General features: G+C 43.6%; 1 pseudogene; it reads left to right on the top strand.

Annotated features, from left to right (window-relative positions):
- Positions 1-993: 993 nt before the first annotated feature.
- Positions 994-1,111, top strand: LOC124556932 (annotated as a pseudogene).
- Positions 1,112-12,942: the final 11,831 nt, after the last annotated feature.

Genomic DNA, 12,942 nt, shown 5'->3' on the forward strand with positions numbered 1-12,942 from the left:
CAAGTAAGCGTAGGCCTATGACAGAACATGGTTCGATTTTTAACTGAGAAAGCCCATCTTACTAATTGCGTTCTGCACGTAAAATTAAATGAATGAAATAAAGAAAAGAAGGCCGCCAGAGGGATAACTCCTCGAATTTCTATGGAAAAACTCTTAAAACTTTTTAATTAAAACAAACGTCAGCAACGTTCTACGTATTTATTCTTCATATCTACATATGTGCAGCACTCCGCCGCAAGAGAGCTCCGAATTATAGGGTGTAACGTAGCGGTGTGTAACAGAACTGTGCGTGTGAGAAACAGCGTGCTGTAATCGAGTTTCGAATTCGAAGAGTTCGTCCACACATGGAGTACCCTCCCTTCAGCATACCACCGTTAGACCACACACGAGTGCTGTGACATCTGCATCAATCCGACGTGTTGAATTCAGTGTCATCGATCATCCTCAATGTGGTCCACACTTGGTCCCTTACGATTTTCATTTTTTCCAAACATTTTTTTTTAGAAAAAAGGATATACATAAATTTTCGATGACTTCACTTTGATGGTGATGAAGCCGTGCAAGCAGAGGGGAGGTTGTGGCTCCATTAACAGAGTAAAAAATTCTATAGTGACGGTATCAACAAACTGGTCTCTCACTGGGAGAAATGTGTTCGTCACCAGTGTGAATATTTTGAGTAATAAGTATGCGGACACGAAGAACAAGGATGTAGAATGTTAATATTTGTTATATTTAAAAACAGTTTAATAGTCTCCACATAAGGGAATCGAAGGCTATAATTTTCAGCGCGCCCTAGTATGAGCACGAAACACTCTCCACCAAATTATACTGCTGAAAGAAATAGATCAACCTCCCCTCAATTTTCAAATAACTCAAACAGCTACCTAACTCCAAAATGTAACAGTAAGTTCTAGAGAGCACCACCATATACTCATGTGTCGGGGACATAAGGGTTTGTCCGTTGTGGATTTTGAAAGATCGTGTCCTAACTGGGGCAACGGCCTTGCCGCAGTGGAAACACTGGTTCCCGTGAGATCACCGAAGGTAAGCGCTGTCGGGCGTGATCGGCACTTGGATGGGTGACCATCCAGACCGCCATGCGCTGTTGCCATTTTTCGGGGTGCACTCAGCCTCATGATGCCAATTGAGGAGCTACTCTACCGAATAGTAGCGGCTGCGGTCAAGAATTACATCATAACGGCCGGGATAGTGGTGTGCTGACCCCACGCCCCTCCTATCCGCATCCTCCATGAGGATGACACGGCGGTCGGATGGTCCCTATAGGCCACTCGAGGCCTGAAGACGGAGTGCTGTGCGTCCTAACTGGGGTCTGAAGAGAGAACGGTTCCTTTACTTATTATTAACCAATGCTTAGACGTGTTTTAGCGGAGACGGTGAATCAGGTCTGAAGACAGTTCACTGCTTTACTCAACTAGGAAGTTACTGTGAGGCTGGTAAATCTCAGACGGAGAGTATTTAGCTCTCCGTTTCCCCACGGAACTTTAGAACAAACTCATTCAAATATCCAGTTATTCAGATGGATGCAAAGTAATGGATATGGGCTACATGAGTATAAATAAACGTATTTTCCAATTCATTCTTCTTCCAGAGGCTTGTCACCAAGGTCAAAGTGTAACTTTCGGCTTTTTTAACATGATTGAAAGTTCTGTATTGTCAATTCTTATAAAATGAGTCGGTCAGTATCGTTTTAAAGGTATAAGAGTATTCGCAGATGCATGCAAGAAGTGGTTAATATTGGTGGCCACTTACAGGGAGTTCACAGTTTCGATTCCCTGTACTCAATTCGTTTCCGTTTTGGAATGGTTCGAAACTGGGTCAAATCACCCAGGTGAGTTCGAGAAGTTGCTTGAGTAAGAGAATAGGATATTTGAGGAGCGAACAGCTGATCTGGTAGTAGTTCAAGCAGGGTGCAGCAGGTTGGGAGTCAGACAATAATTTGTTGTATGAAGAACCATGGCTGATGGAGAATATCTCGCTTGGTTCTGTGGCAGATACTCTTTCTGGCGCAGCAATGATACCGTAATTTCATGGAATGTGTCGGCTATCTCATGTAGCCAGAACCTTGTAAAGAATGCCAGTTCACAATTTACATACAGCTCTGGGAAAAGAGTCTCGTAGCCAAAGCCAAGTTGGTAGGTGTAGCAGAGCAACTGTTTCACTCCCACCCACTGCTTGGCTCGCAAGTTACAGTTCCACTGTTGGCCGGTTATAATGTTTTAGCGTCCTACAGCACACTGTAAATATCGCACTGAAATTATGCTATTTCGTTTTAAACGCAACTTCGTAACGACCGGGAGAGCGGTGTGCTGTCCACACGCCCCTCCTATCCGCATCCTCAGCTGACGATGACACAGTAGTCGAATGATTCCAATGGGCCACTTGTTGCCTGAAGACTGAATTTTTTTTTTTTTTTTTTTAATGCGAGCCGGAAATTGCACTAAAATTACGCCATTTCATCTCGAAAGTGAGCCTAAAATAACGCCGTTTCTCTTCTAATGCATGCTGGTATACAAATGAAACGACGAAAACATGTTCTATAGCGCTCTCTGCTAATTCTAAACCAGTATAGAGTGCTGAATTGACTGTCAGCTCTGTTATGATCAACTCAGACAAGGGAGACAACTGTTTTGTCTTCAACTGCACCTGTTGTGATGCAATGTCATCCGTTCTGGAACTACGAGTGCTACGCTGCTCACAGTACCAGGTCAGTACATTTCTTTGAAATTACGTGTAGCGTATTTTATAAGCGTGGACTATGAGGGATGTTTGAGGAGCTGTTGTTATAAGTGTCCTGTGTTCGAGTGGGCTGGCGCTCAGTTTAAGAACTTACATGGGATTCGCGCTGTTGCCACCATATTTATTTGATTTTATGCCTCTGAGTGTTAAACTATTAATTATTAATTTTAAATATAATTTAACAGTTTAATTTAAATATGTAAAATTAATGTATTTAATTTACTAACCTTGTAAGTCAAAAGATCATCAGGTAGGTGGTGGTGAAAAAAACCGAGTAAATGAGAAAGTGTAGTATGAACGTGTTTCCTGCAGATGATCTGTTTATGATGTGCTAAGCAGGCCCTTTCCAGTAGATCTTTGGCGGAAAAAGTGAGACGTAAGGAGTATGGTAGATGTACTTCAAATGTAAGCCTGAGAACTGAAGGGCTGTAGACGATGCTCACCGATTTTGCTTACGAAACACCGAAACATTCGAAATACTTGCAAATTATTACGATCAGTTTCTTGATCATCCAAAATGAATCCCTAAGTAACAATACTCAAACACCCATGAAAATCTAGAAGATTTGCCTCTAACCATGAAAGAAACTGAAGAAGTTGTTAAAACCTTCTACAGCTCTTGGAGAAGACTATTACCGCAGAAATTTTGAAGTGATTTTACCAAAAATGAAGAAATGATTTGACATGAATCTTTGAGAAAACTTGGAAACATACAAACTCCCACGATATTGGAAAGTGGTCTTGATACATTGTTTGCATAAGAAAGATAATAAACAAAGAGTTAACAAAAACAGAGGAATTTCTTGGCAACCAGTTGCATATAACAAATTTTCCAAGATTATACTAAACAGACTAGGAACAACACTGAAGAAAAATGTTGCTAAACATCAAGGTAGTTTTAGAAGGGTAGATCATGTTTTGAACAAACATTTGCTCTAAAGTCAGTCGTTTGCGACAGATTACTGAATTCAAAAGTTGTTGGTTGATTTAAAGGTTCAAATTACCGCACCCATACGCCTTTTGTTTCCTTATTAATATATTCAATTCAGCTACCTTTAACACCTTTCCAAGTTAAATGGCTAGAAGCCACCACATAGTAGCACACTGGTAAAGTTTTGCAGGAGCTGCTACTGTACAGTACTGTGTAAGTAAGAAAGCACGATGCTTTGTCTCCAGACGAAGAAAATGTGTTTCCGACGTGTTTAGAAAGTTGTTCCTAGTACGCTTCAGAGATATCGCTGGGAAGCCGTTACGTGTCCTAAGTACAGTCCGGATTCCTCCCAATGCGATTTACATGTTTTTGGAGACCTGAAGAAAGATATTCGTGGCCGACTATTGGTTTCGGACGAAAGGCCACACGCCTCGGTACAATAACGGCTCATCTGGCAACCGCGAACATTTTCCAATGAAGGCACTGGCCATCTTGTCTCACAGTGGGGAAAATGTATTAATAATTATGACGCTTACTTTAGAAATGAGAAGTAGTGTATTTACATTTTTCCATCCGCCTCGTTTCATTTGACTATTCCCTATACGCGGTCCTGTCACGTGAACGTAATAACCACTCAAAGATGGCAGGTATCAGTGCTAACAGTAGAGGGTATAAAAACTGTGTCGTGCAGACAAGGAAAGCAGTGAAGTCGTTATCATAATGAGGGAAACGGGGCTATTTATCTAACGTCCAAAAGGCAAGTAATTGGCTTTTGGACCAAGAGTGGTAGCATTTCCGAAACGGCTAAGTTTGTTAACTGTTCCCGTGTCACCATGGCTGAATTATACCTTACATGGCAAAGTGGCGCTACACAAAACTGGGGCCGAGCGAAGATGTGTACTGTCGAACAGACCCGCTGCTGTTGAGCAACTGACCACCCAGATGAACCAAGGGACTAACAACAGTGTATCTATCTATCTATCGCTTGCGGCGTTGTCCCACATTTTTGCGTGGGGTTGGCGTGGTTAAATCGGATTTGGCATGTTAATGTGAAGGGGTTGCCCGATGCCCTTCCTGCCGCCACCCCATACCCCCTGGGGCGGAATCAGAGTACCCCTTCTGTCTGTGTCTAGTGTAAATCATGGAAAAGTGCGGATGTGTTTCAAATGTCTGTGTGTCGTGTAACTGACGCGGGACGTGGGGACCAGCCCGGTATTAACCTAGAGGGATGTGGAAAACCGCCTAAAACCACACCCAGGATGGCCGACACACTGGCCCTCGTCGTTAATCCGGCGGGCGGTTTCGATCCGGGGCCAGCGTGCCTACCGGAGTCCAGGAAGCAGCGCATTAGCGCTCTCGGCTAACCTGGCGGGTCAAAAAAACACCAGTGTATCCTCAACGACTGTTCTGATAACGATGCTGTGTATGGGCCTCCGCGGCAGGCGCCTACTTTATGCAGCGTTGCTGACTGCTCTTCATCAGCGACGAAAGCTGGAATTTGCACATTAGTGTCGCAGCTGACCGTCCACCGAGTGGCATCTATCCTTGGGGACCATTTCCACTTCCACATGCAGTTTATTTATCCTCAGCACAATGGTATCAACTAGCAAGGCAATGCAACATATCACGCAGCTTGCAGTGTACGTGCGTGTATAGAAGAGCAGCAGGATGAGTTTACCATACTCCCCTGGCCGCCGTATTATCCGAATTTAAATCTAGTCGAGAATCTGAAGGATCATGTTAGTCTGGTTTTACACGCCACGGATCCCCAGCCGAGAAACCTAGCTGGTCACGGCACTGAAGTCGGCATGGTTCCACAACCCTGTCGGTACCTTTTAGAACCTCACTGACTCTCTTCCCGCACTTCTTGCAACGGTATTCACTGTAAAAGGTGGATATTCAGGCTCTTGCCAGATGGTCCGTTAATGTGACTGGACAGTGTAGTTGACTACGCGGCCACTGTGCTCATTGCCTGTGTTCTCCAGCTCCCCTGCTCTGGAGGCTATCAAATGTCAGTGCTAAGGCATGCTCTAAGCGAGGTCTGACCTTCTTCTTCTGACACTCTTTCGAAAACGTTGTAGTCTCTATACGAAAAATTACTGCTGCCGCTTGTTAACGTAGAACCTCTTTTACACGAGTGACCTTTCTGGTCTCAATCAGCTGCTCGTGGCAAGTAAGACTACCGCTGAACAGTTGTCATATTATCCATATGCTGAGGCAGGTCTGTCATGAGTGGTCGTTTTTGTTTACACGAGGAAGTGAAAATAAGTGTATCGCTTTGTTGCTTCGTAGCTTGGCACAAGAATGGTGAATGTACGGTTATGACGGATCGCCTTTTCTACAAGTAAATGCAATAACAGAGATAGACAATTAGCTGTAATACTAGAGTTTACTTACGACTCAAGAAAAATTTAAGTGGTTGCCGAACGAAAGTGTTGATCCTCAATCTAGTGAGAATTAGTCTGATCACGATATCTGTCGTCGTTTCAACTTCACTACATGCTGCCAACAAGTAGTTCCATTTGAACTCCTATCTGTCAGCTATACAAATTGTTTTGCGTTAGCATATTACCTCAAGGGAAAGCAGTTCAATGGTTCAAATGGCTCTGAGCACTATGGGACTCAACTGCTGAGGTCATTAGTCCCCTAGAACTTAGAACTAGTTAACCCTAACTAACCTAAGGACATCACAAACATCCACGCCCGAGGCAGGATTCGAACCTGCAACCGTAGCGGTCTTGCGGTTCCAGACTGCAGCGCCTTTAACCGCACGGCCACTTCGGCCGGGGTAAGCAGTGCTATCTCGTAGTATAAACACGTCAGTGACGTTTAATTATTATAGTGGGGAAAAGAGATGAATTGTTCGGGACTATGTTAATAACAATGGTTACCTATATTTTTGATAGTGATGCTGATTCTGATTTTGCGCCAGGAAATTCGTTAGACGTTGAAAATATCGTAAGTGTGGCGTAACGCTATATTCCCCTCCGTCTAACTCCAAAAACTTTTGGCATAGCATGTCTTAAGGTTTTGGAGTGTTCTTGGCACATAAGGTTCACATTAATACACTCGGTTGCTGTATTAGTTCAGTCACTACGAAAAAGCTGACAATATTACTGCTTGACCCTTTGCGTAGTAGTTTTTTTTCTCCTTATGTTTCGAGTCCTTCGTATGCCACACTCTGACATAGGATATTTGCTTTCAAAACTCTTGCAGGCATTTTTTCATGGAGACAGTCTTATCAACAATAATATACAACATGGGGTGAGGAAAAATTCGCGCACTCGGACTTCGCAGCGCGAAATACAAAAACGTCTCCCACAAAATTTCTTCCTGCCCTTATTTCGTACAATCTGGCAAGATTATAATCACATGTGCGGTGACTATCTCTGCCAGGATGTAGGGCAGTGCTACGCAATTGGTTCAGTGGATTCTGTTTTGGGTTAGCATACGGGGGGTCCAGGGTTCGATTGTCGGTGGAGACGTATTTACGTTTATTTGCTAAATGTTGTCGACGTGGTACGTTACCTGGCGTCTTAATTACCAGACAGCGATTAGAGTGGAACATCTACAAAACATTTGCACTTACGTGATGCGAACACAGAAATGGAGGTACAATCGTTTTCAATGGTCAGCTTTTAAAGTAGCCTTTTAAACGTTGTAGCTGTGAATTTCTTCACGCCACTGCATCTACAAGACTCCAAACCTATTTTCTGTGTACCGTCCCCCAGTGATCCGATCATTTAGTAGCAAGTACTTTTCTTGCCACGTCCATTGCAGTTCGTTAGGTCAGTTACATTTCGTTAGGGCCCTATGTTACCAGTATGGCTAGCAACGTGCCTTGCAATTAATTTCCAAACTCGATTACCATTTGCATGTATTATCACCATGAAACCATTAATTACGTCTCTGAACATTTTGTCTGATAAGGGCAAGCTTTTTAGTAAGCATCTCCATGAGTTACTATTATTATTATTATTATTACCGATGGAAATGTGGAAACATCACGTCCATTACCGGTAGGGGCACAGTGTGATTTGGAAACGAACATTTCACAATTAGCAATGTCGGGATAAGTCATGCAAAACAGAAGCTGTAAGAGAGGTGATGCGCGTTATGTGGAACAACCCGCAACGACTAACGACGTGTTTATACTGTATGCGCTGTTTACCAGACAGGGACTAGTTGCCTGCGAAGCAACGCGCCCGTGACAGACTCCATGTACACATATTGCGTTTCCTTCTTGTGTTAATCTAAAACAGTGTGCAATACGTATGGCATACACAAACGATGGAAATGGTGATATATTTCTGATCTTTGGTGCATCTGACGATCGGCCCGGTGTTCCCGCTCGTGAATATGCTGCTAGATAACCTCGTCGACAGCTTTCTGACAAAAATGTGTTTCGACGTCTGAAGCTTCGGCTTCTGGAGAAAGGTTCTCTCCTTCACTATCGTGTGACGGATTTCGTCTAAGGACTCATCATACTCTAGCTACTGAAGAAGTCATTGTGGAGGTTATACACCAAGAACCCCAGCCAAGTATATGTAGCATAACAAGGCAGCTGCGTGTCTCGCAACACACGGTCGTTCACGCACTGCTCGAGCATGGTCTGCACCCCTGTCATTATTCGTCAACGCAACGCCTGCATTCTGCAGACCGCCGTCTGCGGATGCAATTCTGTGAAACGTTCCAAGAACAAGAGGATCAAATGGCTCTGAGCACTATGGGTTCAAATGGTTCAAGTGGCTCTGAGCATTATGGGACTTAACTGCTGTGGTCATCAGTCCCCTAGAACTTAGAACTACTTAAACCTAACTAACATAAGGACATCACACACATCCATGCCCGAGGCAGGATTCGAACCTGCGACCGTAGTGTTCGCGCGGTTCCAGACTGAAGTGCCTAGAACCGCTCTGCCACCGCGGTCGGCGTTCCAACAACCACAAGAGGGCAATGACGACTTCATCAATACTGTAATATGGTCTGATGAAGCAGTGTTCACTCGTGAGGGCGCCTTCAGTATCCACATTGCTCACCATTGGTGTGGCATTAACTCGCACATCGGCCACGACCGTGAGTATTTAGGCCCTGCAACCACGTGGCCTATCCGCATTGCCCTCACGTACTTTTTGTGTGCGAATGAGAGCGCTAATACGCTTCGCGAACGTTGGTGGAAGTTGTCGAAGATTACCGATGCTACTGATAGCCGCTTGAGCGCATGTACACGCGGCTGACCAGTAGCTATATGCTACGAGGATTTAGCGCATTCTGCACTCAGTTGCACACAGGCTGCGAATATACAGCGTGCGCATGAGAGATGGGCTTGACTTAGCACCAGACGTGGGCCAAATTTATACGAATGCCTATTAACAAACACAGATATAAATTACTTTTTATTAATCGTTAAGAACAAATATTATTCGAAAAGTTACTCACTTACCCCAATAAAAACACTTATTCGTCATTTGAAAGTAAAAGTGTTAAGAACAAAACATAATATTACGAGCCGGCCGGTGTGGCCGTGTGGTTAAAGGCGCTTCAGTATGGAACCGCGTGACCGCTACGGTCGCAGGTTCGAATACTGCCTCGGGCATGGATGTGTGTGATGTCCTTAGGTTAGTTAGGTTTAATTAGTTCTACGTTCTAGGCGACTGATGACCTCAGAAGTTGAGTCGCATAGTGCTCAGAGCCATTTGAACCATAATATTACGGTATGCTAATAGTTTTTACTTTTGGACCGTCTAATTACAACTGAATGGAACAGAATTTTCGAGCCTGCACCTTCAATTGGTTCAATGGCTCTGAGCACAATTAGACTTAACATCTGAGGTCATCAGTCCCCTAGAACTTAGAACTACTTAAATCTAACTAACCTAAGGACATCACATACATCCGTGCCCGAGGCAGGATTCGAACCTGCTACCGTAGCGGTCACACGGTTCCAGACTGAAGCGCCTAGAACCGCTCTGCCACACCGGCCGGCCCCCTGCACCTTCAGTGGCAAGTTTCGTCAATATTGTTCTACTTATTGTGTTTTTGTTCAATTTTTGGCGCTGTTCTTCTTCTTATAACTGCCATTTGAAATTTTGTTTTTCAGACTTCACAGCACTAGGAACGTAACACTTGTTTTTTGGTTGGTGTTGATTCGACAGTTGGCAACACCAACCAAAACATAACATCAAAACAAGTGTTAATATCTAGTGTGTAATGCTGCTCAGCGTTGGCTGCTTATGTAGAGTTCTTGCGTCATGTTAGCAGCGGCAGGAGGAAATGTATATGCAGGTGCAGAAACAGGTGAAGGTGGCCGAGTCGGTAGGGTAGAAGGACTGTAACGCTGTAGGCAGGCCGACTGTGGCAGCTGCTACAGAAAATGACGTGTGCATTGTAGCCCGCGTAGTGGGCCGCTGCGACAGACAGCTGGCTCCGCGGTGCCTCTTTTGAGCGCACTGTCTCTTGGAAAACTTACGTGGCTGCCTTCAGTGTCCGTGCACTTGCCGAAGCAGCCAGATCTTCCTTGCATCCTGAAACGAATTTCATAATAACTTTAGAACTTTAGGCGGCTAGTAGGACTCGGGGGAATTTCCAATTCTGAATGGAGGTACAATGTGTCTTCGATTTTATAGCCATCTCTTTTTGGCACAGTATTTTATAAATTACAGCATGCGTTTATTACGACAGTTGCGACAAATACAGCTAAAACATCCACTGGGGGATGAAAAATTCTCCGTTCTCCATTCATTTGCAGAATTAATTCTATAAATCGCTTAGTCAGAGACAGTCGGTTTTTAAAGGCTCTTTTATTGTTTGTTAAACTGCTTCCTCCATGAGGACGCAGTGATGTTTCAGATATATCAAATGCCTCGCCTCTGACATTGACGCACGGCATCGGTACTCCCTTGCTTGATACGGAGCTTTTTTCCAATATTTGAAATTTTTGCTAACGACGCTTTCGTTTAAAATTGACTGTAAAAATAGATGAGTTACTATATTTCCCGTATCCCCAACATTTATGTAAGTGAACTCTTAACCCGCAGCTCATAAAGCAAGTTAAATGACAGAAAAATAATTTTTATCATTGTAGTAAAGTACGTCTGTTATGAGAAAGAAAGCATTACACATTTCACGACCATCTCGCTTGGCTGGTTGGACACTACTGAATTGGCTGCTGAACAATGCGGCTGCCTAGTGCGTTATAACCCAAACTGCTGAGGCCGTCCTCCTATGAGCATTTTTATGTTATATTTGTTACACTGTAAATCAAGTAAAGCTGTGCTCAACTTGAAGGCTGTCTGCAGTACTGCAGTGCTTTACGAGGCATGTTTGTGTGCCTTTGACTTCCTCCCATTCCTGGCATACAGCCAGTTAGTGCAGGATCTACATTTCAACATGTACTCCGAAATACGGTGTAACATATTTTGACATTACTGTATTTGTTACAGGTGGAAGGAGCGATAAGAACAGGGAAAATCATGAGACCAAACAGGGATCGAACCCTAAGCCTAATTTTTTTGGTCCAGAACGTAAGCCACTGAGCCACAAAGGCACGTTTCAGGACAAACCACTACTAAATTAATTATGAAACAGGAACTGCAATGAGCCAAGGAAGCAAATGATAATTCTGAACAAGAAGTAAACAGTGACATACAGTGGCATTAGATTTTACTCGTTATTTAAGTTACAGATAATTTACCGGCGAATAAATTTGCTTGAATGATCCACTTATTCGAATAATTATCCAGACAAAAATCTATTCAAATAATATAATCCCTTTTCTCCTCCACACCTTACGCTTTCTTTCACTTTCTGATTGTGTTAGCAAATCAACGAGTCCTAGTAGTTCACTCGCTAAATTTATACAGAAGAAGTTGATTATTATAGTCTGTTGTCGCACTCTCAAAGTAATTCTTTTTAATTTGTTTTGTTCAAAACATGTCTAAACGCCAGTGCCAATTTAGCAGTTGAATGAGAGTGAGCACTAATTTGTGAGGTACTATTTCACAGAAATACTCAGTTCTCCAATTGAAACAATATCTTTTAATAACATAATTTTCGATTATCACTTTAATTTTCGTTATACTATAGTAACACTTGGTGAAGCTCAGTTATACAGCGCATATCTCCTTCGTAGAAAACAAATAAAATCAACAGCTAAAAAGAAATTCTAATTATAAATGCATCTGAACTCGTACGAAGCCCATTAGTGCTGCTACGTTGTGTCGAAGTTGTATAGATACAGTCTATGTTTCCTTACCTGCATAGCAAGGCCATGCGGCTGTTGCACGTCACTCCATGAATGATTGCCGCGTGATACCGAGTGAGTGAATTGCCAGCGCCGGCCGCTGTGGCCGAGCGGTTGTAGATGCTTCAGTCCGGAACCACGCGGCTGCTACGGTCGCAGGTTCGAATCCTGCCTCGGACATGGATGTGTGTGATGTCCTTAGGTTGGTTTCGTTGAAGTAGTTCTAGGTCTAGGGGACTCATGACCTCAGATTTTAAGTCCCATAGTGCTTAGAGCCATTTGAACCATTTGAACTGCCAGCCACGTGCTTCCGTGTGCGCCTGCATAGCGCGTGATGTAGACGAGCGCTACTTATGTGGATTCGCCAAGCAACTGCACTGCTCAAGTAGACATCACGTTCACTACGGCATCAACGTATGGGCCAGAATATTGGGAGACAGGAGTATGGGTCCCTACTTGTTGCATTACTGGTTGAGAGCACAAAGGTATCATGCAGTCCTCTCAAACTATTTGCCTGACGCACTGGAAGATGTTTCACTTCATGTTTGGCAGAGGGTATGTTCCCAACATGATGGTCCACCTTCACACTTCATAATTATTTTGAGTTGGTATTTAGACAGAACATTTCCAGGGAACAGCTCCGACAGGGAGGTCCAGTTGTATTTGTGTTCACCTGACCCGAATGCTCTTTATTTCTTCCTGTGGGGACATTTGAAGGAGCACGTGTATTCTACATCGCTGACACACGTGTTAGAACTGATGGTGTGTGTTCATGCTGCTCTTGTACCTGTGGATGTAGGCACGTTGCGAAGAGTCCGAAGCTGTGTGACTCAGCGGGTCAAGCAAAATTTGTACGTCTATAGCTTGAGCATCTCCTCTAAAAACAATGTATTCTTTTGTAAACGTCATGGAGTCATTAGTATGGAAATTATTATTGTCAATTGTTGCTAATCTGTTACTTATGAGTAGATGTATTGCACGTACTATAAATGACTAGTAGATTTTGGGTTAT

Source organism: Schistocerca americana, chromosome X, assembly GCF_021461395.2.
Source record: "Schistocerca americana isolate TAMUIC-IGC-003095 chromosome X, iqSchAmer2.1, whole genome shotgun sequence".
In the NCBI taxonomy this organism is placed as follows: Eukaryota; Metazoa; Arthropoda; class Insecta; order Orthoptera; family Acrididae; genus Schistocerca; species Schistocerca americana.